Genomic DNA, 6,577 nt, shown 5'->3' with positions numbered 1-6,577 from the left:
AAAGGAAACAGATTTCCTTATTATCTCTGCTGTCTATTCTATCCAATTATAGATACACTAAAGAATTTCTGTAAGGACTTTGCTTTGCTCTCCCAACCTGATTAAAGAAGTAACATGCGACAGAATCTGTCTTAAATGTATCAAAGGGTGGCAGATCAGTGAAGATGATAGATTGTAAGGCAGCTGTAGGGAGAGACTAGCACACAAGAAGACATGGACCCCCAGGGATTATTTCCAAGGCTGAAGCTTCTTAGTATCTTTAGCTGAGGTGAGGAATAAACTTGAAATGACTGCTGGTAATATTTGGCATCAGAATTTCTTAGAAAGTAATTTATACAGGCCAACATGAGACTTCTGGTAAAGTGAACATATAGTTTAAAGGGCCAATGCAAGGTCATAGGGCAAGGAGCAGAAAAATGCACGAAACACGCGTAAGATAAAGAACAATATCCTAGAAGGGAGCTATTCTGTAAGGAACTTAAAAGTCACAGTATAGAAGCCACTGGAAATAAGCTTTTGGTATGATACTGCAGCAAGGAGAAAGTTTGCCAGCACGTCAACGAGAAGTTAGGAAGTCATATGTAGCAGCAATAAGGTGGTTACCGCCGTGCACATCAAGCTTTTCAAAAGGATTGCAAAGGGTTCAAAAAGTGACCTGATGTTTGGATACAATCCCATTGAAATGGTGTGGCATAGCCACACCTTGGTCATGATCTTCTCATGCACACACAGGAAAGAGACTTCTGATAGTAAATTGCTTTTTATCCAGCAGAGGAAGGCAGAAGGATATCCAATGATTAGGAATTAAATTCTGACAAATGCAGACTTGCAAATTGCAATTACTTGCAATGTTTAAATAATGATCTCAGTTAACCCTTGGGATAATTTCTGCAAGAATGTGGTGGTTTTCTGCTGCTTAGTCTTCAAATCAAGCCTCTAAGAGACCTTCTCGGCTGGACTGGAAGTCATGGCAAAAGGATGGAATGAGATCCCTATGGACACATCTATATGGGAAATTTGAGATCAAAACTGCACCCACCCCTGAAGAGTGCAGCTCACTGGAGGCTTAGGGGAATGAATTCTCTAGCCCACTGAACCGACTTGAGCAATTTGAGAAAGCAAAATGCAGTGTACAAACCCTTTAGCCCTCAGAGTGGTTTTAATAAGGAACTGAAAGTTAATGCTATGCCCACAAAGGGAAAATACATATCTGTTTAAGGATGACAGTACTGTAAGTCTTTCTATATTCTGCTTTAGGCAGTAGACTGAAATATATATATCTCAAGTCTGTCAAGGGGTGTGTGCACAACCACGTCATTTCAGCTGCTAAGGAATTAAACAGAAAGTCAGCTACCTCCCGAACCAGGCTTCTTTCTCAGTCCTACAAAACCTGGAGAAATAAGGTAGCAGCAAGAAGGAGACAGCCAGAGGTGCAAGTGGGAAGAGCTTTCTTTTTCAATAGGCTTTCAGGCAATCCTCCAGAGAATGGGGGGACACTGATTACAGGGAAGGCAAGGGGCTGGCAAAACTGGCGTCAGCTGCTTTGGACAGTGCTGGGGAGCCGAGAGCCAGATAAGCAGGTGTAGTAGGTTCCCCTGCTGATGCCAGTGGGGGGTTATTAGAGTAGAGAGCACCAGAGCCTGAATCCTGTGAAGCCAGACATTGTTGATGCTCTAAGAAGAGACAGGTTTCTTGAACCCCGCTGGCTCTTCGCTTTCCTGAGAGGGGAGGCGGCTATTATTAGTGATCTGACTGGGGTCATAACCCAGTCAGCAGCTGGGGAAATAACAACTAATAGTGTAAACAGGGGAACTGCGCTGCAGCCCCCTGTATGTAAGCAGGAAAAGGAGTCAGTACAAGGAGGCTTGCAAAAGCAGTGACCCATAATAAAAAGAGCAGTGCCTGGTTAGTCAGATCAAGCTCCTAAAATAGAAAGGCGCTTTTGATAAATGGGTTGGCCTCATTTGAGTCTTCACTTTTTAAATATACATTTTTCTGTGGAGTCCCCAGGAATGTTGCTTAGAAACCTGTGATGCAATGCGACACTTAAGCTTTAAAAAGAAATATTACAAACTTTAAAATTAAATGTTTTAAACTGAGGCTAAGCCTCCTAGGTAATGACAGGGTTGCAGCCCCAAAGGTCCAGGCTATATATGAGATACAGTGAAATTCTGATGTCTAGGTGTTATTACTGGCCTGTGCTTGAGCTGACCTTGAGTTTAGCACCTCTCCTTGTCCAGTTTACAGAGCTTCCTGGTGAGAGGAAGGCTCTCACATAGACCTATTTTTTGTTCTACATCTGGTCGACATCTGGGATGGAAACATCAGCCAGGGAGAACAAAATATCTTCTGGCCAGGACTGACACAAGTTCTACCCCAAACTGACTGATGCAACTGGTGTTATGTACACTAAGATGGAAGTGTTAGACCCGAGAGCAAATGAATAGAAAGATTGCCATCTGCCGGCCTTGCAAACAGCGTTACCTAGTCACAAGCTGGTGGGAGTGATAAAGCCATTGCAGTGTGCTGCAAATGGTTTCTCGATGATACAGCTGCTGAGGTATAGCATTCAGAAAACCACAAAAATAGTCTTGGGATAGTTACAGACCGTCAGTCACAGAAATAGTTCTTGAAATTATTAAGAAAAGAAAACTTCATTAGCTCCAATCATCAATGAGTGGGGCCAACATCCCTCTCTTACACCAGTTTAACCCCACAGGGAAGCTGTATTACTGGCATCTCATGATGCTGATGTTCAAGATTGTCCCATGAAGTGCTGTTGGTTACCTCTCCCAAATCACATGCCTACACAGCTAAATGAATTTGGCCACAGAAATGAACTCACCAGCTGCAAGAGCCTGAATTTTCATCTCACTTTTGCACCTCTGCGCAAGAGGACTTTATGCTAGCATAGGTCTGAACTCTGATCCAAGCCACCTCCTTTCTCTGGTGTGCTTTCTTTGTCCTTCTCCTTTCCTTTGTCTGGGGAACTGCCAGTTGATGTCAAGCCCTTATGAACAGAGGGTGAATTCTCTCCTGGATCTCACGGCCCCACTTTGTAGTACAAAGCAGGTTTAAGCAGGATGGAAGCTGGTGCTTATGCAACTTCTCTCTTTGCATAAATACTAGGACTTGGATTCTTAATGCAGAGCTCCCAGGTCTGATCTCTTTGACAACTGTTTTGTCCAAATGCAATCACTTATGGCTTTGCACACTTGGAAGAAGATCAAGTAGAAATTGTCCTGCAATACAATCAGCTCATTCACCTACCAGGGAAGACTCAGCTGTCCTCTGCACTGGTAGAGGAACTTCAACGAGATTCTGCCAGAAAACAGAGCCCACTTATTCCGAGGGGGTTGTTCCTTACATGTTTGTGGGCCTTATTATCTGTCCTAAAATACTCTGGCTTACAAATTTTTTTCTTGCAACCTGTAATTCAAATTTTAAAAAGTTTTTTTTTTTTTTTTTTAAGACTTGTTTTGATTATAAAATTGAAGGGATAGGAGTAGAGGAGGATCATGTTTAAAAACAAGACTGTGCTACAGTTCAGCAATAAAAGAGCCTTCCAAAACAGGGCTGTGCTCAGTGATTACTCTCAGTGATTACGTGTCACAATGCTTTGGGGATGAATATAAAAAATTACTAGTTACACAGCTGCACACATTCTTGTCCTAACATTCATTACTAGTCAATGGAGAAGATTAAAATCCTCTGATGATTCTAAGTTAGAAAAACACTTAAGCATATACCGAAGTTTCACTTCACTTTGGTGCTCACGTGGCTCTATGGAGGGAAGGCAAGGCAAGGCAAGGCAAGGCAAGGCAAGGCAAGGCAAGGCAGGGCAAGGCAAAAGACTGAAGTAGAATAAGAATTTAATGTTTATGTCCCTTTGCTTCAGGTCAAGCCTGAAAGTGACAGCTGGAAATATTATCATGTGCAGATAATGTACCGCTCTTCTTGTCAGGCTGTTTATGCTCACTTGCAGACATTCAGGGCCCTTATCTTTATTTATATGCTATATCAGGCACATTACAGTATTTAATCTTCAGTGGAGTCACTCTTTTCTCTTTCCTTCATGTGAATAGGCACTCTTGTGTCTCACTCAGTGGTAGCCTGTGGCTCTCCCTCATCTCCTTTGGGCTGAACTAGGTCTTCTCTGCCAGACGCTTTTGGAATCTTTCCTTAGTGGGTGGCAGAGGGTGCTCTGACTGTCAAGTGCTCTACAGGCCAGGGGCCTGTAGGTGGGTCATAAAAATGGGGAAAAGGAGTACAAGTAGTTGGTAGCCCAGCACTCTTAACTTCTTTCCTTGAACTAGTTTTCAGCACCAGTGTCTACTGCCCAAACCTTGGAGAAGAATGCTGGGGAGACAGAGAAGAAATGGGCAAGTATCTGCATAAACTGGAGTATTTAGAAAATCAAGTCAAAAGCTGTGGAATCATTTAGAGTGGGATGAACATCCCACAGCCTCCTTTAAGGGATTTCATTTGCTTTGGGAAGGCCCATGCCAGCCTCCTGAATACGCAGTTTGGCTGGCGAATACAGTTCTTCCTGTTTCCCTGCAGAATTTTGTTTCCCTTCTGTAGGCAGAACCTACTCACTTGGGAGGGGGGGTGAATGGCCTCATCATTCCATCAGGCTACAGGGACACGAATCCAGTGACCTTCCTGTCTACTTCTGGAAGCAGAAATAGGCACAGAATGATGTAGGCAGCTAGTTCTCAAGCCATAATTCATGAAATGATGGTGAGTGGTCAGCAGCTGGCAATAGAATGATGCTGACTGCTCTGGTGCTTTCAACTAAAAACATATGAAGAGGGTGCAAAATGGTGTGAGAAGCCTTGAGCCATGACATTGGACCAAAGGGTTTGGGAACTAGGGGTTTTGTTGGTTTTTTTTTTTTTAAGGTCTGTGACCCAATCTCAGCTGAGGTCGGAACCAAACCCAAACTGATGCCATGTGGATAGGTTTCCAGCAGGCCAAAAACTAGTAATGCAGTTGAATTCTAATGGTTTCCCCTGAAGACAAAGCAACGAATAAACAAGGAACCTGGTCCCTGATATAGTGTCTCACACTGAGGAGATGTATATATGCATCTCTTTCCTGTTTTGTAATACTGGTATTAATTTTTAATCAAACAATAATAGAAAAGCTGGGGTTTTGAGGTTGCTGAGATAGTCTACTTCACAGGCAATAAATTCACATAAACAAAATTGGTGCAGAAGGGATTAGGATATACAGCAGAGGTAGGGAGTGGTCTCTGCCATGCACAATCAGTGTCAGTATTTTCATTCAGGACAAAAACTACTTTTTAAGGGTGGAAGAACTTATGCACATAAATTCCACAGCTCAATTTTGCACTGCAGAGTGAGAGACATTTTTAACAGTTATTGACAAAGGACATTCCAGCAACTAGTGAGATGTGGATTTCATTATATATTTTGGGCTACAGTGCAAAAGTACTATCTGCCAGAAAAAATGTGGTCGAAGCATGTTTTATTAATATATTGCTGCTGTTCTTGGATTATACCCCTGTAGAGGCTCACATCTGAAATGACACATCTGATAAACTATATGTTAGATAGCATTTCAAGGTTTACTTTTTGGATCTGATTCCATTACAATATACAGAGACCATGTATATTGCTATTTTTGAGCATTGAGAGACAAACTGTCACTGCCCTTCTCTGACAGATCATTGTTGGGGGCTGTTTATGGAGCACTTTAGTGCCCATGTACTAGAAGCACTAGTATTACTATAGGACAGTAAGTTCGTACCATTGAGTTTGGTACCTCTGTACGTACTGTATGATTACAGAATGACGTCCCAGTCCAGACAGTTTCTGTGTAAATACATAGGATAAAAGAGTCCAATGGTGTCAACATTTCTTTCCAAAGAATAGGCTGAGTCACAGGAGAAACAGTGGCAGGAGGCCTGTGCTGAGCAGACCTGTAAGACCAAAAGAAGTATGTTTATTTCCCTGTGACCTCACCTTAGAGAGTTTTATTAATAATAAAATATCCCTGACAGTTCATGATCTCCAAAAAGGACAAAACAAAAGAGAGGGAAATCTGTATAACAAATTTCTTCAGAGAAAGACTACAGGCCAGTCAGTCTCACCTCTGTGCCTGGCAAGATCATGGAGCAGATCCTCCTGGAAACTATGCTAAAGAGCATGGAAAATAAGGAGGTCATTAGTGACAGCCAGCATGGCTTCACTGAGGACAAAGCGTGCCTAACAAATTTGGTAACCTTCTATGACGAGGTCACAGTGTTGGTGGATAAGAGAAGTGCAACTGATGTCATCTACCTGAACTGGTGCAAAGCATTTGACACTGTCCTGCACAACATCCTTGTGTCTAAATTGAAGAGACATAGACTTCACAGAACGACTGCTCGATGGATAAGGAATTGAAAGAGTTGCAGTCAACGGCTCAATGTCCAAGTGGAGATCAGTGACAAGTGGTGTTCCTCAGGGGTTGGTATTAGGACTGGTGCTGTCTAACATCTTTATTGGTAACATGGACAGTGGGACTGAATGCACCCTCAGCAAGTTTGTCAATGACACCAAGCTGTGTG

This window comes from Grus americana, chromosome 1 (assembly GCF_028858705.1).
Source record: "Grus americana isolate bGruAme1 chromosome 1, bGruAme1.mat, whole genome shotgun sequence".
In the NCBI taxonomy this organism is placed as follows: Eukaryota; Metazoa; Chordata; class Aves; order Gruiformes; family Gruidae; genus Grus; species Grus americana.
The sequence above is the reverse complement of the archived record's forward strand: the minus strand, read 5'-3'. Positions refer to the sequence as shown.